Source organism: Gallus gallus, chromosome 5 (assembly GCF_016699485.2).
Source record: "Gallus gallus isolate bGalGal1 chromosome 5, bGalGal1.mat.broiler.GRCg7b, whole genome shotgun sequence".
Taxonomy (NCBI): Eukaryota; Metazoa; Chordata; class Aves; order Galliformes; family Phasianidae; genus Gallus; species Gallus gallus.
In genome coordinates, this window is record NC_052536.1 from 35336587 (window position 1) to 35363374 (window position 26788).

At 40.8% G+C, this 26788-nt stretch overlaps 1 protein-coding gene across 16 annotated transcripts in view; it reads right to left on the reverse strand.

Moving 5' to 3' along the window:
* LOC112532533 overlaps positions 1–26788 on the reverse strand; it is a 153205-nt gene that overhangs the window by 93829 nt on the left and 32588 nt on the right. For 11 of the 16 annotated variants that reach the window (XR_005860494.2, XR_005860489.2, XR_003075428.3 and 8 more), the window contains one exon: positions 6005–6082. The gene's annotated coding sequence lies outside the window, so the exon portion shown is untranslated. Of the gene's footprint in view, positions 1–2235; positions 2418–6004; positions 6083–25164; positions 25435–26788 lie in introns of those variants that run through there. The other 5 variants (XR_006939478.1, XR_006939482.1, XR_005860492.2 and 2 more) reach the window with 5 other exon arrangements.

The window sequence follows — 26788 nt, forward strand, 5'->3', positions numbered from 1 at the left end:
TTTACTCACAGCTGCAAGAGGCCAACCTAATCTTGCTTTTCATCTCAGTTCTCCAAATGCATACAAAAACAGAAACCTACTCCTTGCATTTTTGTACAGTCCTTTCTTCTGCATGAAGCTCATCACTGCTCAACATTCTCTGTTTCTTTTCTATCCTCCACACTGTACACTTGACCCTTGACTAGATCATTTCCTCAACATTATAAAACCTTTTTATATGATGTATCTAGGCCTTTCAAATCGATCTTTAATCATGTCCAAAGGTTCTCTAATGCTATGTTTTTTTTTAAAAAAACGTTACTACTTCTCTGCTATTTTATTATTAACCACTTTAGGAAGTCAGCCCATGAACTGAGATAACTTTGTTACTCCCCGAGAAGATTAATGAGGTGATCTTAAATATCAATAGCTCAACAACATTTCAAAAAACTTTTTTTATTACACAGCAACAAAGCAATTTATAACTTCCACAGAAAGCAACTCCAGAATGAGCTCCATCCAGAGGACATGTTTCCTCAAGTTAGGTCTTTGTTTATCTTAACCATGATGAAAGCATGCTTTTTCACTTAAAGTCACATCCTGTAGGCTTCCAACATTGACTGTTTTATGTCCACTGGTTTCAGAAGATAAACACAAAATATTTTCCTATGAAGTGAAGATTCAATTCTTTGGAATTAACTTCTATATTTGTAAAACAAGCTTCTAAATGAAGTAATTTTCCAGGAAGATTTCAAGACACTGGACTGTTCCTTTTCTAAACATGGTGAGATACAGTGCAAGTCAAAGCTGGTTTATTAATAGGCTGTATATGAAGCCAAAGACAGGTTGATTGCACTGAAGTCTGTTTTAAACAGCTATCATCCCAACAGTGACAGCGTACTGTACAATACAGTCTTTTTTTTTCCTTCAGCCATTCATATTTTTAGTAAACATATAGGTAAATTTCTTCATACAAAGAGAGAAGTAACCAGGAACTTCACCTGCCCAAAGCTATAAAGGAACAGAATAGATCTAAAGAGCTAGGGAAAGAAGGTTTAATATCTTCTTTATGTTGTTTTGCAGTTTCTCTACTTGCTTCCTTCCAGGTCAGGCTATGACCAGAAACAAAAACGCAAATACTACAAAGACTGGCTGTTTTCAACAATTCCAAATATGTCAAAAGCAGCAGATACCAAAACCACAGTAAGAGCCTCTCTTGCAAGGCATCTCAGCTCAAGATTTTTGAGCTGTTCACATAAGGTTTAACATAGCCTTTGGATACAAGTTTTCAAGCCTCTGTGGTAGTGCACTGTCAAATATGTACATTACCCTAAATTGTTCAGGGGTCATTTCCCACCCAGGCAGTTCAACTTTCATGAAACCAATACAGTTCTCCAGGAGCTTCCTCGGAGTGCCTCATCAGTATGGCACCCAGACCAGGCTCACCTTGCTCCTTGCACAAGATAGAGAGAACTGGACATAAATCTACAAAGGGAATGAAGACATCTATGTGACAACCTTGGCAGTCAGCCACTCAGAAGTTCTCAAAAGTTCTTCTCATTTCTATGCAAATCTGGAAGTAAATTTCTCAGATGCCAACATTTATATATACAAACTTCTCAAGGAGAAGGTATTTGCATGCCTCCCTTTATTCCCTCTAGTGCAGATACTGTAGGAAAGCCCCAGCAATCAAAGAAAGGAAATATAATATATACATGCTGGTCTCCAGTGTCCAGACTGTGTTTTGGAAAAAAGTTTTCTTACTAGAAAATGTGCACATTTACTCCCCCTAACAGGAATTCCAAATTTGAAACTTCTGTTTATGAAAGACTGTACATGCTCACCAGAGAAGATTTGGACGAGAGGTGGAGTGAATGGGAATTTAGTGATTTTCATTGTCCTAATTACAGTGAATAATATTTTGGCAGAGAAACTAGAGTTCTGATTGTTCCAGGAACTTCTAACAATCAACAGCTTATTATCCCGCTTAGTCATACCAAAGACCTGATCTTCCAGTTCAGCAAAGCACGTAGGATAGGCTTAACTTTAAACACATGAACAGTCTAATTGACTTCCTTGGCATGACTGAAGTGCTGAGGAATGAAGCTGAGACCTGGTGCAGGTGCTCCAGCTAAAAGCTTTCCCTGTCTTCTACAAAATGACAGCACTACAGCCTCCCTTTCTTCTGCCTTAGGCCTTTGTGGTATACACTCCTCTGCACATGTAGCTTAGATATAGGTCTATGGGAATACTCACAGGGTTAATATGAAGAGAGGAGGCAGCTCCAACTTCCATCTGCTTGTAAGAGGAAAGACATATGCAGAGAAGGATATGGAGGAGTCTTAGCACTTCCGTTTCTATGGGGCTGCCCATTATTTAATGCATTCCATCCTTGAAGATTTCCATTGATAGTTTTGCCATTTAGTTATCATGTCTAAACTTCCATGATGGGACTGACTGCAATTAAGGGTAAATCTTGTCACAACTGTCATTTCTAGATGGGAATAATGCAGCTCACACAATGCAAGTCCTCAGCTGCAAGTACCCAGGAAACACCAGCCATCGCAAACCAGATTCTTTATGCAGTTTCCCCCCAACTGCACCATAGTCTGCCATGCTTTCTTGATTCAGGATTCCCTGCCACTCATAGGAGCAATACAGTTTAATTTGAAAATTCACAATTTACTGATAGTCTACTTGCCGAAGAGCACAGTGGGACTGGGAGATACAAGAATCCCATCACTGAAAAATGGTTGGAAGAGGTTTAGAGATATAGAACACTCCACCTTTTTTTTTTTTGCAGTAACAACAAAGTTGATAGCTAGACAGCAGACTCATGAGGTTCTTCCCCAACTTTTGCTTTCACTGGGAACCCATAACCAAATGCAAGCTTTACAAAAGAGTAGTAAAAAAAAAAAAAAATCATTGTGTTCTCTAAAAAAAAAAAAAAAAAAAATCTCCCTTTCCCCCTCTTGTGACTGCTTCAATTCATCGGTCTTTTAGGGCAGAGTAAGCTAACAAGAAATAAACCTAGAATTAAAAATCAAATAATCCTATTTAATTTTATAGTTGTTGACACAACTTGTTACATGTGTTTCCTACCAGAATAAATGAAATCACAGTCATCTGATTTCCAAATTACCATATCTATTGTTTCAGAAATACAGGGTGTAAATAATTGCAGTGCAATCGCCTATGTCTGGACCTCTCTCATCCGGAACCGTTATCAGGATTAGCATAAATTACAGTGCCATCTAATAATGAAATCACTGAACACTGATTGTGCCAACTATTTAAACCTGTAATTATTGCTCATTAGAAACATGTTTCATGTTATTTGCCCCTTACAGACCCAAACTTCTTGTCAAAAGGCTCCTGCAAAGAATTCTACAGAGAAAAGAATAGAGAAATTTCAAATGGTGGGCATAAATTTCATCTGCAAAGTAGGTCTGTGTGGAAGAAATGTGCTGTGAACACCAGAAATAAGTTGCAATAGGTGAGAAAAGGAAACCTCCGATGTAATTCAGACATGTATGAGCAGTATGTGGTTTTCTACATAAGTGGACAGTGATTAGCTCACAGTGTTCATTATCATAGCACAATTAGTCATCATGCAGCTGATGGACTCCAAAGGAAATAAGCTCCTGACCTAGCCAGAGGGAAGGCTCTCAGCAGATCTTATCATAGCTGGTTAAGGCTCAGGTGAGATAGGCAGCTACCCACATCAAAGACATTAAAGGACTAATGCCAGAAGCAAAATGAAAATAACTATCACCTTTGCAAGCTCCACTGTTAAGGGTTTACAGAAGACAGTTGATTAGCATTTGTCTGCTTCTCTGCAGACCAAGATCTTTACAGAATGAACTGACTAAAAAGGGACTCAAATGAGTGCTCTTTAGGCTAATAGATATTTTTAATCACTTTACGTAACAGACAGGGAAACTGATTCATCTTTCATCAGCTTCCTTCTATCACATAAACAAAAATTTTTGCTACAGCATGAAAAAAAGTTTTGACCACTTTCAGCCACAAGAAAGGTAGTAAAAGAGGAAAGACTACTGCACGCCATTTAGAAAGACTCACATTAGTTTAAAAATCTCAGCTGATAGTAAGCCTGTCCATCTTTCCTGACAAGTTCTTCCAATAGTCAATTCAAGTCACAGTTTAAACTTACATTCCTGCAGTGAAATGGTTCCTGAGAAATACAAGCAATGCTAAAGCACATATCCCCCAAAGAGGCTGTAGGTCCTCAGTGCAGCTGGAGATATTTCTCTTAAAGCTGGAGTACCCTCAGCAGTTTATCTTCTATTAACACATCAAGAAGTTGTAGGAGTAAATCTACTCCCTCTTCACTTGGAACACAGGAGAATCTAAATGCATCCTTTCTCCAACCAAAAGTTCCTTACGCTATTTACTATATGCTCTGCAACAGGGAGAGTCCTCAACCTACTGATAATTGATCCTGCCCACTTTCAGTCATTTCTATCACGTGACAATGCATGGTCTACAAACCTAATGACTGGATGCAAGGCACTTTATTAATTGGTTCAATATCCTTTAATTTCTGAGTATCAGCTGGAAGGCATCACAAGCCTTACCACTGACTGTCATTTGACAGGAGTTAGACATAAAGTAATTGCTGACAGTAGGTTCAGATGCAAAATAAAGGATGAATTTATATCCTTAGGTCATGTGAATGCACCTCTTCTTTTGGCATCTCCAGAATAAGAAGCTTCTTAAAAAAAAATTCTTTCTGAGAAACTGTCAGTCAAAGGAACTGCATTAATGATACAAAGCACAGGACTTGTAATGTTTTGGTGTGTATTTTATATCTTGTTTAATCTCACTGGCATACAGGCTAACAGATAAAGAAAATTCTGAAGAAAGAAAACAGGTAAAAACTCCCATGTTTCCTACTCATTTGGATACAGACAGTGGAAAGACTACTAGCATCTCCTAGGTCTGAGGTACCAGACCTTGAACACATCACTTTTCAATGGTCTGATTTAGCAGAAAAAGCCTCAGGGGAGGTAGAACAGGGAGCTGAGACAGCTGTATAGTTAGTATTACAAACTGAACAATGTTCAGCAACAATGAGATAAAAAAAAATACTATTACAGTAAATACGTGTGAGAACATATTGAGTTTACTGAAAGATGTATCAATATAGGTGTATTATAGTGTATCCATTCACATGTGTGTGTATTTAAATAAGATAAAATGTACTGGTATAAAAAAAAACAGGGGTTGAAATTTTAGTGCAGTTATGTCTCTGTAGAAGTCAGCCTGCAAACTCCAGGCCAGGGAACCTTCAGCAATAGGTGGCCTATATCCAGACAGATAGCAAAGCGATATGATTCTAGCCTAAAAATTATTCTAAAATTACATCATGAAAATTGGATTTATAAATAAAGGAGATCGTAGTACGAATGCTTAGAAGTAGTTTCTTTCAACAAAAGAGGTTAAGATCTTTTTGGTATTTCCACAAGTAAATTCTGAGTCTTAACCTCTCTGGGAAAGATAAACGTGCTATCAGACTCTAAAGCATTACATATTCTATCTGTCTCTGTCCCTTTCTCTCTGTATATATTAATTTTATAGATCTTTTTATTGTCTCAACTACACTGGTTGCGTGAGGAGCAGAACAATAGGCCAAGTACTTCCATTTCACACATGCCACCTCTATAATTCAACAAAGAATAGTAAAAAAGATCTATAAACTTGTTATAAATCAGTGCCCTAAACTAAATTAACCATTGAAACAGATTATCATAAAAACAATGTCATAAAAATATTCATCACCTCTGTAGTCCAGGTGTGTGACTGTGTGTATGTGCTTGTGGGCGCCCACGCGAGCAATGCTTTGTGTGTGCCGAGGCCAGTGGCAGTGCTAACGGTGTGGCAGGCTCAGCTTCTACAGCCTTGGAGGAGATGACAGTCGCGAGGATGAGCTTTAATATCTCTGTGTCTGGGAAAGTAACTCATAAACAGATCCACTAAAATATAATTACTTTACATAACTCACCTTTAGTAGCAGTGAGTCATCTCCACTTTCTTGTTAGCAGTGAAGCACTAGTCTTTTTTTGGTTCTATTGCTGAGGCACTGTTGGGAAAGAAAAAAAAATGATAAAAGCCAGTCAAGATGCATGCTAAAGGACATACATTTAAGCAATACACAGTTTGGCTAAGGTTGGTTTCCATTCTGCAGTCCCTAAACCTGAACTCCCTCAGTATTTGATTGTTATACACTAAGGGTGATAAGAAAGACATAGATAAATATAAGGAGAGAAGATTGTGTGAAGTTCAGTATTGGACCGATGGGGCAGTTGGTTCAGGAACTGGTAGATTTTTCCCATCTAGTTGTTACACTCTCTGGAAGAATATACAGGAACAGCAGAGCTAGGGTTGGCTTTTCTGGAGATAATGCTTTCCTTGCCCACCTTCAGCAGCATCTTCTCCCTGAGCTCACATTGCCATTATTTACTTTGTAGTCATCATTTGACAACTCACCTGTACTATTAAGATGTTTTCTAACTCAAAATGGACTTCTGTAAATCTCCAAGTATCATACTTCCAAACACAGCAAAAGCCAGTGACACTGAGGTAAAAGTAACTCATGCAATACTGGGATTCTCCTGCAGCTTGCCAATACCATTAGGCTTTAAATCTCACTTTCTCAATCTGCATTTTGACAAAAGGATTCTTTCAACCAAAGTGAACTGTGTAATCTTCCAGAAAGGGGATTCAGCTGCTGAAATGGTGGAGCTGGGCCACAGCCACCTGGTATCAGTCAGATCTCATCAGTGCTGGGAAGCATCACCTTTGCTAAAACAAGGAAAGAGAGCAGCCACACCCAGGTTAGGAGATGGGTTAAAAAAATAGGTGCTTTCATGGCTGATAGTGGGATGGAGAGGGGAATGTGAAGAGCAAGAACAACCTCAAAAATAAGAAAGAAAAAGCCTAGGAAAAATACGTAGCACTGAACTGGAGAAGAGGGGGTTGTCAAACACGAGAGAAATAAAAATCAGCTATTTTGAAGGCATGGGTTGTTGTCTCTCCCTGATTTAAAGGGCCGGTAACCATGGGCCATTCCAAGAAGAGACTGTGAGGCCATTCCTAACTGGCAACTTTAGTGCCGGCCAAGAAACCCAAATCACACTGAGGAAAGTGAATTATTTATCTGCTCACTGGGTTCACATGTATAGGATCAGCTCGGGTTTTTTTTCCACAGCCAAATGTTTTTGGTGTGCTGTGTGTACAAGCCTGTATTTTGCTCTGAGGTAGGACACAGTGATGCTGTAAAAGTAAGATCGCTGTCAAATAAAGTTTGCTTTGTTTAAATTAGCTGTATCTTTATTACAAAAAAGCAAAGCACAGTCTATTGCTATTGGGGCTAGGCGTGAGAGAGTAGGTGCCAAATTAAGACGGAGTTAAACTAAAGCAGCTCTACAGAGTTGTAAAATGAATTTGCTGAAACAATTGGCACTGAAGTTAATCCAACTTGTGCAGCAGCTCCCTTTTTCATAAGCTGCAGGAAACAATGGGATTCATACCATCACTGCCCATGAAGAGGAAGGACTGTGTATTTTGCTTTTAAATGTCTCAGTCCAGTATAAAAGATAAACTCACCCTTCAAGATAGAACAGTCATCATATCATTTCAAGTAATCATTGTTAGAAATGCGCCGAACTGCTAGGCCAGTTAATAACGACACCACATTTTATTTATATGGCTCCCATCTGCTGAAGCCTTCTAGGCAGCACACAATGGGCTTGATTTCCAGCCAGACTTTAACATAGCTTCTGTTTATATGGATGCAAATAACAGTGGTTGGATGGCTGTGTGCATAAACAGGTCTAACAACTAATCTTTGTGACCACAATGCTTCGTTTTATTACTTCATGCAACAAAATCTCCATCTGAAAAATCCCTCTGACAAAGTACACAAAGCGTGACAAAGAACTAAGTTTCTTGTGAGTTTTTAATGGTTTTAAGCCATTTTACACGTGGCTTGCCAGAGGGGGACCATGAAATGCACATCACCACTGTGCCCATCACTGAGAGAGGTCCCTCTGACTCTACGCTCCCCAATACAAAGCAGTCTTCAAAGTTGAAAGACCTGGATATATAAAGTGCTCCTTTTCTCATCACCTCCCCTCTCGCTCTTCACAATCTCTTTCTCCCTAGGCCAGGCTGAATAGCCTTTCCTACTCAACCCTCCAGCATCACTTCACCACCCTATTTTCTCTCTCCCTCACCTCCTTTCTGAGCTCTGTTTCAGCTGTTAGCACTTTCCTCACATGCTCTACACAATTTGTTTTCTCATGCAGGGCACTGACTTCTCTCACACCAGCCACCACACTTCACCAGTGTCTGTGCCTGGGCTGTCTCCATGACTCACTTGGTGCTGTCTCCTATCCACCTGTCTTTCACCAGCATGTTTCAGCAATGGATGACTACCCTCCTAGATGTCTGGACAGGATAGGTTTCATCTTTTTCTCTATGTACTGAAGAAATATGAAAATCTGAATACCTTGTCAAGCACAGTGCTTATTGTTTGGAGCACTTCTATTAACTTCATGGCAGTAAGTGCTGTGCCTGGCAGTGTTCACAGATCTGGGCCTTCAGATAATGGGTGTATTTATGGTATATGCATTGCTTATGTACCAATAGCTGCCAAAATACTAAACAAACAAATGCTCTCCATAAAGCAACGAGAAAGTAGGATCATAATCTTTGATCGATGAACAGGGATGACAGGTTTAAAAAGGCTTCCTCTCTCTTTTATGCAGATTGCTTTTCTAACTGCCTGAATTTCAGCCAGCATGAGGATGCTGGAAGTCTAGAAGAGAAGTTTACTGTGGTTCTTCAGTCTTGTCAGCATCTCCCCAGGGATCAGGCCAACAGGAGTGGGCAATGCTGGTGTGAGGAGGGCCCACATCACCCAGCTGGAGCAGGCAGTGAACAGCAGGCCTCTGCCTAGCACTGACCCCATGGGCAGGGATGGCTCAGAGCGATGTGCCAGCCAAGCTTCACCTGCAGGAGGAAGGTCACTGCATGGTGTGATGTTTGTCAGACCCTTTGAGATAAGTCTGATGGCTGGCAGAGACTTACAGATTAGTGGAGACATCAGTAGGATGTCCAGCTCAGCTGCTTTGAAGAGCATGTTTTATTGAGGTTCCCAATCTGAACCTACTTCCTGAGGTGTGGTTCATCCAACAAGTCCCTCAGTGGGATGCATGGGAGAGACGCATTAAAACTGAGGTCTATATATTGATCTGCAGTGAGAGATTATCTGGATCTAAATTTTAAACCAGTATTAAATCTACCCACAAACTCTAAATCTGCATTTGCGCTTCCCCCTAAGCACCCACATCAATCAGAAGATGGACTCAGTGCAATCACATTTTTCAATCAGGTACAACCTACTCAATTTGTTAGCCCGATATTGGCCCCATGCACCTTCCTGGAAGTCCAAAGAGGTTTAAAATCAGTGACCTTGGCAGAAGCATTAAAAAAAATGATTAAATTCCATTTAGATCTTTGTTTATTTAAGTGCTACTTTCTTTTAAAATTGAGATATATGTAATTTAATAAGCAGGTTAACTTAATTTGAAAATGAAATTGTGGGACAGTTGTAACACACTAATCCAAGCTGGTTCCTGATGTTTCTGAACAACTAGATGTGAACAACCTGATTTTCAGATTGTTCTGTTGTAATACCTGCAAGTTAAACCACTGGGTTTTCACATTTTTGAAAGCCAGACCATAAAAAACACCCTCATTGGAATGCATAAACTACATTATTAGTGTGGATCCACTAAAATAATATTACTATGAAGGGTCTGTGCTACCTAAGAACTATTATTTGTTGATTGAAATACAGAATAAAATTAATGTTGATGACTCAACTAATAACTCCATATTTAAACAGCAAGATTCAAGCAAAGAAACCTGAGGCATTACAGAGCTGGGAAGCATAAACATGCCATTACAATTTTAGGTAGGCAGAATGCAATTATCCAAATTGGATTCTGGCCAGCACTATGAGCACTACACCCTCCTACTATTTCTTTTTTAAAAGTTCCCCTGCAAAAGATATGGCAGCTGTTACGAGAAATGAATCTATCAGTTGCTGACATCATCCACCTATTTAATTCCAAGCAGACTCGATTTGTACCAAAGCAGCCTTGATTCCTACCGCAATGAAAAGAAAGACACTGGCCAATCATGGGCATTTGGAAAGGTGAGCGCTAATTTTCGCATTCCTCTTGGATTTTCTGCTGGAAAAACTCAAATTTCCTACCTAAACAGATGCTTACTTTTTCCTGAAAGAAGTGGCTTCAGACCTGCAGCAGGTGTGGTGGACAAGCTGAGGGGATTCACCCTGTCAGCCAAGACATACTGAGACACGGAGGGGAAAAAATGGGTGTATCCTCAGAGATTCCTTACTCCTCCAACCGCCCTGTATACATAACATTTTTAAGAGGTGTGCTGCTCCACCTCTGCCATTTCCCTTTGCACCCTCCTTCTCAAAGCCACCAGAACCTTTCTCAGGGAGGAATTTTGCAGGTACAGACAGTAAATAACTGGGCTCACTGAGATAAGCATCAAGACCAGAGGGCATGGGGACTCTCCCTGTGCCAAAACAAGGCTGCAGAGGAGCATTTGCCTTCTGCATCAGCATCTTCTACCACTTCAATATCCAAAAATAAATGTCCTCAAAAGACAAGCATTCTCCCTATAGTTTATCCCTAAATTACAGGGTGTTACATAGTCTCTCAGGAATTCAGATACCATCTCACTCACAAAACAACCTCCAGTAGCCATACAGAATTCACAAAAGCCATTTCAGCAAAGCACTCAAGCTTGGCTCCACACTACCAAAAACTACAGATCAGGACAGCACTTACATACTGGAAAAATGGGTCAAACTTAGGCACACATCTAAATGATTGCTGAATACTGAGAAGATTATTCATACTTAAAATGCATATTTACATGTTTACTGGTTTTGGACTCATGACTCACAGAAGAATCGCACTGAAACAGTACCAAACTCCGCCAAAAAATTCTCTCTTTACCCCTTAAATGTCTCCAGAGCTGTTACCAGACCAAGGCTATTCTAGAACTAAAAAGGAAAATTTATTCAACAAGCACTATAGCAGGTGGCAGCTGCTAAACAATCTGCCACCAATCAGCAGTTTATGAAAGAGAGTAAAGAATCCAATAATAACTCACAGTCAGGGAGGGAGACACCAAGCCTGCAGTTCTGAGGCTGAGAATTAGACAGAGCCAACTCTGGCAGAATTATTTCTCCTGAAATCTTCTTAATTGATAAACTTGGCGCTCCTCAAATCGTACAGACAGGATACCCACAGCTGAACCCGGTGCACTGTAAGCTGTAGGGTAGATCTGAGAAGCTTCTCGGGAATGCTGGGTGAGTGGAAAGCGAGGCCGATGAAAAAAAACAGAATTATGTTGGTGGTTTTCCTTTACTCATTTGATTCTCTTGGAGAGTCTAACGCTGTGCAAGAACCCTGAATTCTTATGGCATTCAGCCCTTTCCCAGAATAAAGTATGTACATGAGTTGGTGGCACAATTTCCTCAGAAATCTTCAGTGGCACCCCTGGTGAGGTTAGGCTCAGACCTGGAAGATGGAGAAGGTGGCACGCCAGAGCCCCTGAGTCTATCAGTAGGTTTCTATACATACTCATCTTAGGTGCTGTGAGTTTGATACGGTTACTTAAAACCCCAAATTCTGCACACATGAAATTAGACAAAATACATCTGAGTTTAACTTCTGAGAAGGATTAAGAAAACTCCAGCAAGCCTTACAGCAGCCCTCTTTCTCCAGCTAGATTACAGCACCATCTATAGGCCTTTCCTGATTTAAGACTAGCAGTAGACGGGTTGTTCCACTGTCTGTATTTAGATATCTTTTGGCTTCAGCGGCATGTATAGTGCTGTGACAGACTGTATCGTCCAGCTTAGTGTAAACAGGGTAAAATCCCTTTACCCTGGGCTGAGACAAGTTTCATAACAGATGACAGACGGGTTTGCTTCTCACAAGAAGCAGCAAATCTGCCCTTGGATTTTAGTAGCTTGATTCTAAAACACTGTTAGAGAGTCTGTCATTTCAGCTTTATTTTAAATACTCAATTAAATATGATTTTTGTTATGCAGTTCTGATTAGCGCAGTTGAAACAGAACTGCAAGAGAGGAACATGAAGTGCAGGTGTTAGATTTCAGCTAAAAACAGGGAAAAAAATATCTTTACCACAGGAGCATTAGCTTAAAACACCGCTGCTCATGTTGGACAACATATGTAGAAGCAATAAGTACAGTTGATCCACCAAGATTCATTATACTCATCCTTAGTTGGTTGACATAGATTTGAGAACTCTCTACAACACAAGACCCAGGACACCTCTGTCAGGAGACTCATTTTCTGAATTACTTGCCAGACCAAAAGCAGCTTAATCACTCCTACGCATGTAGAAAATCCTTGGATAAGCACCGGTTCACTGTGAATAGGGTAGCACTGAAGTAACCTACAGTATATGTACTAATGTATTAAAATAGCACCTCCCTTGTAATAAATGCAGTCATTCTGCCTTCATCTGAACATCAGGCTGAAGCATCAAATCCCAAATAAAAATGTAAGCTGGCCATGCACACTGCTCCCTTACACTAAACCCAGTCACTCAAAATCCAGATCAAGCTCCAAATAAACAAGATAGGCTTCAAAAATTCCAGACATAGAAATGTTATTTGAAGCATTTCTCTGCCGCTTTTTTATTTTTTTTTTTTTTTTTTTTTTAAATGAGGATTCAAATGCTCTCATGATGAGTGGGCCCGGAGCTTTGGGACAGAATAGCAAATATCACAAGGCTTGTGATAACACCACAAGAGCTGGAAGCACTGTGTGAATCAGCGCACCAATTCTGCTGGAAACTTTCCTTAGTCCCTGCCATGAAAATAATTTATATAATAATTCTGTATAATGCCTAGGTAATGCAGGGAGAGCCACGGTAGCCATAGATGGCATCAGTGTTAAATTTGTCAGTTACAAATTTCTCCCCCCTCCTTCCAAAATAAAGAAGGAGTAAATGGACAGCAGTATGTGTATGTGCCACAACTGCCACTTATGTGAGGATTTTGTTGTCTTAAATGCTGTTGTCTAAAATGCTACACACTCCACAGAATTAAAAGCAGTAAAGCTGCTGTCTTACTGATGTGTAACAGTATATACTGCACAGCGACTGCTTGGGATTAATTGCACATACAAAAACAGATTTCTTTTTAAAAAGTCTGCGTGCAGAGAAGAATCATTAATTTCACTTGAAGTGATTCCCAAACAGGATATGGAGCCTCTAACAGCCCTTTGGGTTGTGCCAATTGTTTTGTGCAGGTGTTTAATCCAAGTGCTCAACCGCACGTAGGGAACAGTCATTCTGCAAGTACCGGGTGGAGAGGGAGCTGCACACTGGTGTCACATAGCTGCAAGGGGTTGATTCCTCAAAATCAGCAGAAACCTTGGGAAGCTGCTAATTCTTGTAAACAAGAGCCTGGGTTTTATGGAGCAAAACAGAGCAGAAAACACTGAAGTACACGAGAACCAAATCCCTTCTGCTAAAGCCTCTTTTATTATACTAGAGGAGCACTAAAATCTGCCATAAACAAGCTGATTGCTCATTTCAGCCTCTCTCTGTGTCTGCAACTAGGAAAAGCAGCAGCAGCAAGCACTGCTGTGTGAGTTTAGCTGCTGGGATAGGAACCATCTCCTGAAGGTCAATGCTACCCGTATTTTTAGGTTTCATTAGAATTTCCTCATTCACACGGACTTGAAAACAATATATTTAGGATAAAAGCTGAGATGCAATTGTTGTATGTACAATACCACCCAACCTATGCTATGCTTTGTAATGCGGTACTTTGATATGAGGCTGCAGAAAGATTGGATGGCTCTGAGGTGAAGGAAGAGGAGAGGTCCCAAGGCACTGCAAAGGGCTTTTGAACCTAGCACGTCTGATCATAGGGAGCTTGATGAAAAGAGAGGCTCCTTTAAAAGCCAATATGGTATCTGTGAAACAGATTGTGTGCTCACCTCTGACTTTCAGGGAAGTAGCTCTGCTGCAGGAGCCGGTGTGAGCCAGCCCAGCAGCATCTCACAAGGCTGAGGAGAAGGAAGCAAGGAAAGGCTGCAGCCCACAGCTTTCCAGAACGTCACTGTTTCCAGAAGAACAGCTACTGAGTAACTCTACTTGGGGCTGTCCACAGAGGTCATATCACAAACTCAGACCTCTCCTGACTTTTCTTCCCAGTCTTTCAATTACAGGGACCCTTGCCAAGGCTTTTTCTGCTCTAAGCAACTGAAGCAAGACCCCAGATTGCGTCCCATAGAACAGACCTGGAATTCATGCCAGGTAGAAAAGTGGCATCAAGACAGGACCTCAAGCAAAAAAAGCGGGAAAACTATTAACTGGTTGTAAAGGCTAGAGATGACATTATTGATAAAAACAGAAGAGGTCAGCCCGGAAAGGTGGACTGTGGCCTCAGGAGAATCTGCACTCCAGCCTGCCTTGATCCAGATCACTAGATCTGTGTTGTATTAAAAATGGAGAAACAAAATAAATGAACTTATTACTAAAGCAGGTGAAATACAGAAACCAGCACACGGCAGCTGCATGACTGGAAATGCCTGGCAGGCACAAGATACATGACTGCAGAGGGACCCAACAAGAGCATTCCAGCCTACATCTGAAACCCTGAACCAGACAGCAGCTGCTCAGTGCTACCTCCTCTGTGGCAGCATTCCCTTCTGTGAGCTGATACAATTGAGTTTTTCCACAGCGCAGGAACAGGAAAACAAATTTCTTCCTCTAAATGAAGAGGTTAGCACCATGGGCCCAGCCATGGCTTGAAGGGAGCAGACGAGCTCAGCCTGCCTTTCACCAGTAAAAATGTAGCTGGCAGAAAGCAAGTAATTAATGAATTATTCCAAGGCAATTAACAGTCTGAGGGAGATGCTTGCAACAGCTTAATGCTTGCTGTCAAGGGAAGCCAGTACCAAGCTCAGCACTGCCTCACCAACTCACAAAGGGAAACAAGGCAAAAACAGAGGGGAGGGAAATATCAAGGAAGAAAGCATAGCATCTGTGAGCTGTTAATTACAAAGGTGCACACACTGAAGTAACAAGGATGCTAATAGAGTTTTATTAGGAGACAAGAGAACCATTTTCAGGAGCTTTGTAGAAGAGCCAAAACCCAGTGGGCCCAACGTGGGGCTGGTATAAACGGCCCTTTGCTGAAACCCTGGAGGTGCAGGGCTTCCCACACACTCTGTGGTCACATGCCTGCTCTTTGAAATATAATTGCATGTTTCAAGCTATAGCAAGTGTTTTACAGCCTGAGCACTAACTGTAAGTGTGAAGCTCAGCCACCTGAGGTGTGGAGTCATAGCCTTATTCCCGCCAAGAGTAGACACCCACTTGAGATCAGTACCTTAACTGCATACAACAGGAATAAATAAATGGTGAAGAATCTGATATCAATCTTACTCTGTACTTTTTTCATTTTTTTTTCAGCTTGCTCAAGGCAACATAATTCAAATGTTTCTGTGCAGTGCAGTCATTACACATAGAGCCAAGCTGTACTCCCACTTATTAAGGAATATTTAGCACCCTGCCTCTGAAGCTTTCCAATCAATGGAGTCCACACTCTTAATCTCACCTTGCTCCTGCTAACAATGTGGTTACTGCATTGTTGGCCCTAATCTTCAAAGGAAAGAGGATATTAGAGCAGAAACCTCTGATAATGAAATCTCGTGTAATGAAAGTGTGTTTACAGTGAAATGTTCGCATGTTGCCATCAAATCATAGCCATGTGATGCAATTTCCAAAAGCCTCTGTAATTACACAAGTGCCACAAAATGGGTCTGGGTGGAGGGCAGGTTATTTAACATTTATCGCTACTACATAGAATGATAGAATCAGAGAATCACGGAATCACAGAATGGCTTGGGTTTAGAAGGGACCTCAAGGATCATCAAGTTCCAACCCCTGAGCTGCAGACAGGGTTGCCAACCACTAGGTCAAGAACTAGATCAGGTTGCCCAGGGCCCCACCCAATCTAACCAAACACCTCTGGGGATGGGGCATCCGTAACCTCTCTGGGCAACTAGTTCCAGCACCTCATCACCCTCTCAGTGAAAAACTTCCCCCTAATATCTAATCTAAATCTTTCTTCCTTACATTTAAAACCATTCCCCTTGTATTATCACTATCTACCTGTATAAAAAGTTGATTTCCCTCATGTTTATAATCTCCCTTGAAATACTGGAAGGACATAATGAGGTCTCACTTCTCCAGACTGAAAAGCCCAGCTTCCTCAGCCTTTCTTTACAAGAGACGTGCTCCAACCCTCTGATCATCTTCATGGCCCTGTTCTAGACCCTCTCCAAAACCTCCACATCTTTCCTGTGTTGGAGGCCCCAGACTTGAACTCAGTATTCTAGTCAGGCCCCACAAGACCAGAATAGATAGGGACAATCACGTCCCTCTCCCTGCTGGCCATCCCTCTTCTGATGCAGCCCAGAATATAGTTGGCCCTTCAGGCTGCAAGCACACACTGCTGGCTCATGTAAAGTTTTTCATCAACCAGAACCCCCAGGTTCTTCTTAGCAGGGCTGCTCTCAAGGAGTTCTTCTCCCAGTCCATATATATATCTGGGATTACCTTTACCCAAATGCAAAACCTTATACTTTGCTTTGTTGAGCCTCATTAGCTTTACATGCACTCACCTTTCAAGTTTATCAAGGTCCCTCTGGATGGCATTCCTTCCTTCTGCCATATCAACTGCATCACTCAGCTTGGCATCATCAGCAAAGTTGCTGAGGGTGCACTCAATCCTATCACCTATGTCATTGATAAAGACATTAAAGAGTACCTACGTGGTACTGAGAAAGAACTGCCCCTGTGGATAAAGTGTTTTAGCCCACATCCTACCTGGTGATAGGTGAATCAAAGCAATCTTGTCACCAGTAGTGTCACAAGTCATATGGAATCCACATAATGTAATCATGTCTGCATCTGCAAATCCTCTGCATGTGATGGTCCCACAGCAGAGAATGAAAGTTATTCATTAGGAAGGGTTGTAGGATTCAGCCCTCAAGATGGGAGTTCAGGCAATGAAAGTCAAGAAACACTGTTAAGATATTTGCTTCTGACTTGTCCTCTGAGTTAAAACTCAATGTGAATAAACCCAGCCTCACTTCTTTCAGGTCTAATGATCACCATGACACCCAGCAGCAGCCTCATTCTACAGGATATTATCGGCTTACCTTACATAGACAAATCTGTACAATAATAAATGCTAAAGTCCTAATGGAATTGCAGTTCCTTGAGTACCACCCATGTACATGAATGAAATGACTAAGGAGTGGCTCAGATCAGTACTGCAGAGAGGGGAACAGGATGCTCTGGCACAGACTGCATTAATGGCAAATGGCAGCATCTGAAAATGCAATATATACTCAAAGAATATTCTCTTAAGTGTTTTGTTGCATGTAAATGGTGAAAAATCTCACATCAGTTACTCTCTCCTGAACAAGAATATCCACAGAAAGGCATTGGTGTTTGGCTCTTGGTCATTGCGATTGTCATAGGCAATGCAGGGGATAGCTACTAAGCAAGCCTGAAATCCATGTGTCTCCTTCAGCATTGGTCAGAAACATGCCCATCAGCTCAGACAGCTTCTGCCAAAATCATCTTCCATCAGGGTCACTCTTTCAGGATAGTGTAGGAGCAGTCTGCAAATCCAATGTATTCAACAACAGAGCCTGGAATCTACTTTAAAATTGGAGATTTTTGATCTATATACTAGTAGAGATGCATCAGAGACAATTCCTAATTCACAGCCTGAAGAAATAAGGCAGAAAAAGACCAGGAGGTAAAGAGGCAGCACAACTCAATCTGATCACAAAATAAATGAAGAACCAGGAATAAAAGTGCTGTAGCCCACCCTGTCTGCTGTGCTATCCAAGGGGCTTTTACTTTTTGTTAATTGTTTGGTAATTATTTCTGAATGCTGGAGAAAACAAAAAGCTGAAGACAAATGCCCCCAGGGTTAGGAACCACCTCTGCTGCAACACAGACTGAAATCGGTTGAGTTGGCAGCCAAAAGAGTTCCCAGGAGAGGGAGCAGAGCTTGTTGCAGTTATAAGAAAAGGATCGGTTGGTTTCTGAAGTAACCAAGAAGCCTGTGGATGCATAACAGCGGCAAGGCTTGAGACATCAACTTGGAGAAAACTGCACCATGAAAGTGCACCCACGCAAGAACGAATGAGCAGGCTGAGCACTAACAGATCGCCACCTGCAAGCATGAGGTGACAGACACATCTGCTCAGGCCTAAGCTTGCTACTTACAGGATAGGACTGCTACTAGTTCTCCACACTGTTGCAGCTTCACAGTTTCTTAAAATCAAGTTTGACTTGGTTTAAATTAATTTATCCCTTTGACCCTGGAAATTAACCAGCAAAACTAACCACTCCTGTTATCACTATTTTCTATCATATTTTTCTCCCAAATGCTTCTCAGACTGATACCTGAACAGATTCAACCCATACTTTGCACTCACTCGCGTATTATATTTTTACAGTATTTGTATAATTGGGAGTCAACAGCAAGGAAAGGGAGCTAGGTTCTCATAAAAGAAGTATGGATAATGAGGATGCTCCTGTAATTAACATCTTTCACTGCAGTTTTTTGGTTTATAATGGAATAATCCACTCCACTTTATTGTCATAACAACACATTAATATGTTCATATGTTCTGGTTCCATAGGGGTAATTTCTATTTTCAGCCTCATTATTACAATCGTTGCAACACCATCTCAAGTACCACTGAAATCCCACTCCTCTGTACAGAAGAGCAAGTGTCTGGTGGACAGGCTGTGCACTTGGGTGGATAGCATTCAAAATGTTTTAAGGACCGTGTGAACTGTGGGAATATACATATTATCAAAGCTGCTCTGGCTCATTGTAGATGCTGATCCAATTTTCACAGTAAGCTCACCTCAGACACCAAATTCCAGAAAATATCCTCTGTTCTGAGTTTTTCTATCACATCAAGTCACAGGTCAATAAAAGAGATGCAACCTCAGAATTAAATAATAGGTCAAAATACTGTTTAAATACAAAGCAAAGAAAGTTGCGTTTATGCTAATACAGAGTCTGTATTATTCAGTGCTTTTCTCCAGCTGGGTAGCTCTGCTTAGTACTATTTCTGCTGGCTTTCAGCTATGATTGTGTTAGATATTGCTCTGCAGATCTAAGATATAGAGCTGCAACCACAGGAGAAATATACATCGTGCTCCCATACCATTCATTTCATTGCAGAACCATAACAACTATTATGTCACCTCTAATTCTCTCTTTTCTGGTCAGCTTCTTTATGTTATGGCTGAGACTGTATTTATTTATTTTTAGTGACTTGGTCAGGTAGATAATACTTCACACAGGTTCTTGCTCATACACATATGGGCAGAGAACAAGCACGTTCTGAAAACATCACTGTTGTTTTCACAGAGCACAAATGACTGAATTGCAGCTCATGGCCACTGTAAGGTACAGGCAATCAAAGTAGTGATGGAGAGCTTCCACTGGGTAAAACATAGCTGAAATGAAATTCATAAAGGTTTAACTCATTTCAGGTGAAGAAGAATCCTGAAGAATTTCTCCAAGAAGAGGAGAAATGTGTACTGAAACAGAGCTGTGATTTGGTTTGATTTAATGTCACTCCTGTGTTGTTCATGTTGCCAGAGTCACGACAAAACATCTGTCAGCGGGCTTCTAGGAACCAGGAATAGCTCAGTAGCTGTTGGCTACCAGTGGAGGTTTCCCTCTCCACAGCAATGCCCTGGTAGGAATGAGAATGTGTTTGAAGGAAACACGCACTTTGTCTGTCTGCTTCTAAAATATGCACAGTCCAGAACTGCACTTGATTTGCAGGTCAGTCTTTCATTTTCAGACCCCCTTCAGCTGCCTGTGTAGCGCTTTCTAACAAGCCTTCAGTACACAGTAGTCTAACCAAAATGAAAGACTTGCACCATGAAATAATTTCACTATTAGTATAATCAATTTCTTGTTCATCTTCGTATCTCCTTTCTACGGAAAAAGCCCAAAATAAATAAAAGCACATGGTCAAATTAATTTTCATGCCTGCCTTCATTTTCATTTGTTGGATAAGAATTATGAATGTGATGTGTTAATGAAGATATGAACAAAGAAATAGAATAAAAATAAGACCTGAAGTCCATCAATATTCAATTCAATTTGTAATTGTGGTCATTAATGGCCACTGTAAGGAGTGAGTGCTGGGGAACAGATGAAGAAGTTAATTTTTTTGGCAATACAGTTGCACCTGCTGTAAATTCAGTATTCAAGAAATTAATCTAAATCCTCTTCACCTGCCAGCTTTTCTAGGTTACAGTCATGTACCTTGCAACATGAGGTGTATTCTCAGGTCAAAGAATCCGGATACCCTTTCAGAATTTCTAAGGTCTCCAGCATTGACCTGGCAGTGTTTCCTTTAAAATCCAACTTCCACTTGCCATCAGAGTGGACAGGGTAAGCTAGCACCAAATGCTGATTTTAATGCACCTATGGCACACCAAATATGAAATCACTTATTTAAGAATCATCCTTCTATGGTCATGCGTTTGGGTCTCATATCCTCGGAAATGGGTCCTTTTTCTCAATCCTAGCCACTGCCATTTGACTTAAAGCAAGATCCAAGTGTATATTTGTTTCCTTTTCCTCACCTTCACCAGTTTTGTCCTTTCAATGAGCCTCACAAAATAACTTTCCTAGCTGTGCCATATAAAGTGTGTTCCCTCTGAAGCTACATTGGTAACTTTTATCAGACCACAATTTCGTGCATATTTTGTGATCTGAGCTCTTAAAATCTCCAGGAACTTCGCTGCAACCAAAGTCAAATTTAGTAGACTATTATTTCCTATTACTGTATTGCTTCTTTCACAGACTAAGATAATGCTAGTTTCCTTCGTGTCCATTTATACCTCTCTGCCTCCCCACAGAACTATTAAATTCATTCAGTATTTTTCAGTGGAAAAACCTGGTGCCAACCTATCCCTCTCACTTGTCAAAGACAACCCAGAAACCAACTAATCTGAAATCACATACTCTAAATGTTATAGATACGGACTTTTTTTGCAATGTCTCAGAAAAACACAGGCCCGTTACAGGTTTTCTCTGGACTCCATTTGAACTAAATAATCACATTTCTGAAATTTACACTGTAGGCTTTAAGAATTTCCACTGATGGGAAATCCACTATAACATACATTAATTGTAAGTTATTTTGATTTGAATTTGGCTAACCAGTTTTCTCCTGTAGACTGTGATCCAGACAACTCTATACTTTCCTCCAGAGTAGCTAACAGACACTCGCATATGGGGCTCATTTCTGAACCTATCTACTTTCTTATACTCATTCTGGGTGGCAGCACCCAGTAGGGGATATGCCCACCATCACAGCTGCACTGGCAGAAGGGCAGCGCCACTACCTTGCTCATCCTGCCTGATGTTGCATAAGGACTGACGTATGGCACGGTGTTGCTTTGGGAGTTCACACTAAACAAAGTACTCATCACTGCTCCTTAGCCCCTACTAGCTATCTGAGCCAAAAGAAAGTAAATAAAAAATCCATTAACTAAGTAAACAAACCTTCTTTCTAGATTTTTCTTTTAAGATTCCACTCTGGGTTTGCACAGTCTTGTAAAACCTTCCTTCCTACCAGCAAAAAAGAAAGTATCAGCTACTCTGAATACTAACACTACAGTGTTATTAGTGATTACTGATGATAACTACTCTGATCCCACCTTGCTCTGGTCATTGTAAGTTTTTATGATTTACACAAATGAGTGTAAGGTGTGATCCTTCCTCATATATAGCCCTAGTCCAGCATCACAGGCCCTCACTGATGTGGCAGTCTTGTTTAAATAGGTGGCAAACAAAGATCAGGAACAAAACATACATCACAGCATTTTTACCTGAAGCTTATATAAAACTCCACAGTATGAAATTAGATTTAAAGCATCATGTATTACGTGTCAATACTTCATGTATTGTTAGGGCCCTATTTCTGCCAGATCTGAAGTTCAGAAATTAATAAAAATGTTATGCAGCATATATACCAGCTAACACACATAATGGCATAAGATACCCTTTGCAGTTAAAATAGTTTACTTAAAACAGTGGAGCGTGAGGCTTGGGGGCAGGGATGGGTTATCTTCATGTAGCAGTGAGGATGATAGAGCTGCTCAGTGGGAAGCAACCTGTTCCATTACACCCCCGGTACCAATGAAGGGGACACCCAACATTTCAGTTCCCCATGGCAGAGGGACAGTGCAGGTAGCACTGTCTGGCCAGCCAGATGTTCAGAGCACAGAGAAAGGAGAACCTGGACGAGACATAACTTACAAAAAATTCCGGCTTTGAAGCACATCTGTCAGGAGGATGAGGAAAGGAAAGTGCAAAGTAGATATTTGTACCTACTCTGTCCTCTTCTGCTCTGTAATGTCAGTGTGAGGAAATGAATCATTCTCACAGGAAAGCAGTACGGCTGATGCAGCCTTTAAGAAAAATGCTCTCACTGCGAGTCCTACCTGTGCCCTCAGCCTTGCCACCATAACTCAGCCTTGGCACGGGCAGCATCTGCTGCCTGCACATGATGGGGCAGCTCACAGCCCACACTGCCTTTGTGGAGGCCAGCAGCAACAGGATGGCCACTGTGGGGTGGGAGCAGACCAGGATGTGGTTCCTGGCTGAGGGGTCTGGCTGAGCAGCAGTAATTCAGCAGAGCTTAAGCCAAGATACCTTTCCAGAATCAAAAACTGGCCTGGCAATCCTGAGTCAAAAAAAGAAACATCAGAACTTTCTCAGACCAGAAATAAAGCAAGGCCTTCATGGGCAAAACCATAGACAACATCTTCATTCTTCCCCGCTCCTTTTGACCCAGCAAATCTAGATGGTACCATCCACATTCAAAAGAGCACGACGAAGTATTAAATTAACCATTAGCTTCAATTTATGACAAATCCTTTGTTGAACTTTAATACTTTACGCAAAGAGAGAGATGTTTGCTCGTGGGCTTTTTGTGTGCACGTCTTTTGTTTTTTTAATTAGCTACTGTTTTTGCTAAGTTGCATGCTTAGTAGGAAGCCTGGCTTTTACCCATCTTTCTCCTAAAATGCAACCAGTGTAACAGGCCTCATACAATCAACTGCAATGGATCTGATCCTTAAAAATAACATTTGAGAAAGCAGGTGTCTTCCGGCAAGAGCAGAGTTCCACAGATGGGCGAGACGATTAAGTAGAACAGGAAGTGCTATCTTGCACTACAGAAAGCCGCACTGACAGATTGATAATTGTACTGTTCTCATGAGAAAAGCGAGGTCATTATTAAATGGATGGAAACTGTTGTTCATAAAAGACATAAGTACAAACGTAAACCCTTTTTTACTGCCACGTTAAATTTATCACAAAACAAAGAACTGTGAGCAAGAGGTTGTTCACTCTTCCTCCACCACCACAAGGCCATTTAAAGCAGATATGTTCATCGCTGGTGTATTAATTCAAAACTATACACTCAAAAAGTGATCAAAATATTCCTCCTCCTCAAGTCCCTGAGTCCCAGGCGAATCCCTTTCACTCCAGTGCAGGATAAAGTTACTTATGGCATGAGGAGCTGGGAGCAATGCCTACACATAAGGTGCTTAACATTTTTCCGTATAAAATGAGAGACGAGGGGGGGAGAGAGAGAGAGAAAGAGAGAGGTCTTTCTTCCTGAAAAAAATTTGCATGCGGTTATTACTTGCAGTAGCCCTATGACATCTGGTTTGAAGAAAAATGACTTTCCTTTCTCTCAAAAAATTTCTTTGCGCTTCACTTGGATAGCAGCTGAAAAGAAAAAAAGAATCCTTCTCTATTCTCTGACTTCTTTATTGTTTTGTTTTTTTTTTAACAATAACAGCAATGCAAGCAAAGATGCAAACAGACAAGCAAGCACCCCTATTTTGCCAAAAATGCTGAGAAGCTGCTGCAGCACTTGAAAAAAGCAATATGGAGATAGAGACTATCTCTTGCAGCCCAGCTACAAGGTCTGCGATGGCAGAAACATGGGAAACCAGAAAAAAGACTCTACTAATCTTGCCAAACTGTGCCGAACATCACCAAAACACGGCATGTAACCCCTGTAGTCCCATCCATCACTAGGACAACAGGATTTCCTGCTGTCGTTAATTTTTCACTGCAAGTGGTAGTAGTGCCTGCTGAAATGCTTAAGGAGATGGATGGAAATCCTATAGGTGACAGAGAAAAAGGGAGTTCATGGAGCCATACGGTACTTAGAACTTAACACTTTTTTTTCAACAAAGGCAGAAAGTTCTATTAAAGCACTGTTTTCAGATTCAGTCACTAAGAAGTATCAGTTCCATTTGCTACACATTTGGAAATTCAACCCCATTCCCACAGGGATACATACGTGAGGACATAGTATTGGACTAGCATACCATCACAGGAATCTGCTTCAGTCATTGTACAGCCTAGGGAATGAAAATCAAAGTAGGAAATGCCTCTGACACTGGCCAGCTGGTTTTCAAATGTAAAATTAGCAAAAAAATAAGTTCCTCAATTAACAGCAAGAAAAAAAAAAAAAAAAACAGGAATGATCATTAAAACACTGGACATTCTGAAAACTGTAATAAGGCAAAGGGACTCATGGAAAGATCCAAGGTATGGTGACAAGACAGCAGCTGTCATTTATGGATCCATATGCATTTCTCATAAGTTTCCTACCTCTCCTTCAGGCTTTCAGACAACTACCATCCCAGAGCCCTTCCTGTGCACTATGCCTAATTTAGTGTTTCATAATAAATTTAAGATACTGAACTGACAGTTTAGAGTTGGAATATATTCAGTTTCTCTGAAAGGCAGGAATCGTACGGGCACACGCAGGCTGGCTGACACAGTCCTATGTTCTTACCCTGAAAAGATTTTCCTTTAGTAGAAAACAATCCCCCATACCTTGTTTCCAATGTGAACTGTTTCTAGTGGCCTCAAAACTTGTAGGCACTAGGAAAGGATGACCACATACTTACTGCATCTCCCCACTGCTTTCTTTGTGCATCCCTCGCAAGCTACACCAGAGGTTAGACAGCAGCCTGGACAGCCTTTGTGCAGAACTTTAAAGCTGACTTTCTATGACATGCTATTTGTTGCATACAATAATACTCAGTCATAAAATATCTTAAGATATCCAGCCACAAAACCCAGGCCCTGGCTTACAGTAAACGTAAACGTGCTGTTCAAAGTAATAGGCAAGAATAACAATAAAGTCCACTCATCACGCTCTCTATTCAAGTGTACTTCTCGAAGTAGAAATACACCCTTCTCAAATGCCTGAAATTGCATCACTACAAATCCTACCTGTTTCTAATATTAGCCATGCAAACAGTTACTTTAAAGAACACTCTCTTCTGAAACTGGATCTGAATTACTTTGTGTTCACGGGAAACTACAGGAAAGAATAAATTCCTTTAAGCCCTACAGAAAACTCTAACTCAATTGTATCATCATTTTCTTGTCTCTATGGCTTCCCCATAGCACAATACAGGGAAAGTGCACTTTCTATGTTATTTAAATAAGTACTGATTAGGATGTTGTCTTTCATGAAAGGACAAATTAACACAAAGGAAATTAACTTCTGTTAGTTAGTAGTTGGTTATGTATTTTAGTTAGTTAAACAAATTCCCTGAAAAAGACAAACAGGTAGAGACAGACTGACCTTGAAGAGTTACACCATTATCCACTGTGATATCCAGTAGGAAACAAAAATATTTTAGAGGCACCTGGCTCATTATGTCTCACAAATTAAATTCTCATTTATCTATATGCACCAAACAGTACCTATTCATCGCCTTCACTTAAAAACACATTGCCCTTCTCTCTAGCCTTGTTAATTTCCAGATGCTAATTATATTTATGCTCATAAATGTATCTGTTTAGCATGCATGACTAGATCATCCCTCCATATCCATTATCTATTGCACATTCCAACATGTTTACCCACTGCTTTTGTTTTGCTTTGTTTTGTTTGGATCTATTTCCATCAGTTTAAAGGAGTAAGCTTATGAATTTAAGTTTCCCATTTTGATTCTGTGTGGCTGGACTCTCAGGCTTAGTGCTTTTGTAAACACCTTTGTCTCCTGCTGGGAGACATAAATGTTTTCAGATTACACCATAAGATTATGGATGAGCGGAATAGGAAAAAGTACTCTGAAAAGCAGCACTGAAGGCCCTTTATCGGGCCTTTCCCCAGTGGCAGAGAAATTTTCCCTTCCCAGCCCCGGCTCTTCTCCCACAGGGCACAGAAGCATTTGCCTTTTCTACTCCCAGCACTGCACAGCAGCAGCTCCACTTTCACTGTCTATCACTACCATTATTTCCCGAATTTCCCCAGCCACCATGGGGCTTTTAGGGGAGCAACAGCAAAAGGTAAATATTTCCTCTTCCTTGTTCCCAAATGCCCAGTCTCAAAGCATGGTTTTCACACAACACACTCCATCTTTTGTGTTTTCACTTTGGTCTGCAGCTTCATGACTAGGATTTGTTGCCATAGAGGACACTCATCCCAGAAAAAATCCTGAGATTTTGACAACTGCTTCTATTTCAAAATAGGGTAAAAAAGATTTGTTTTAGCAGTAGAGAGAGTTTTTAAAGAAT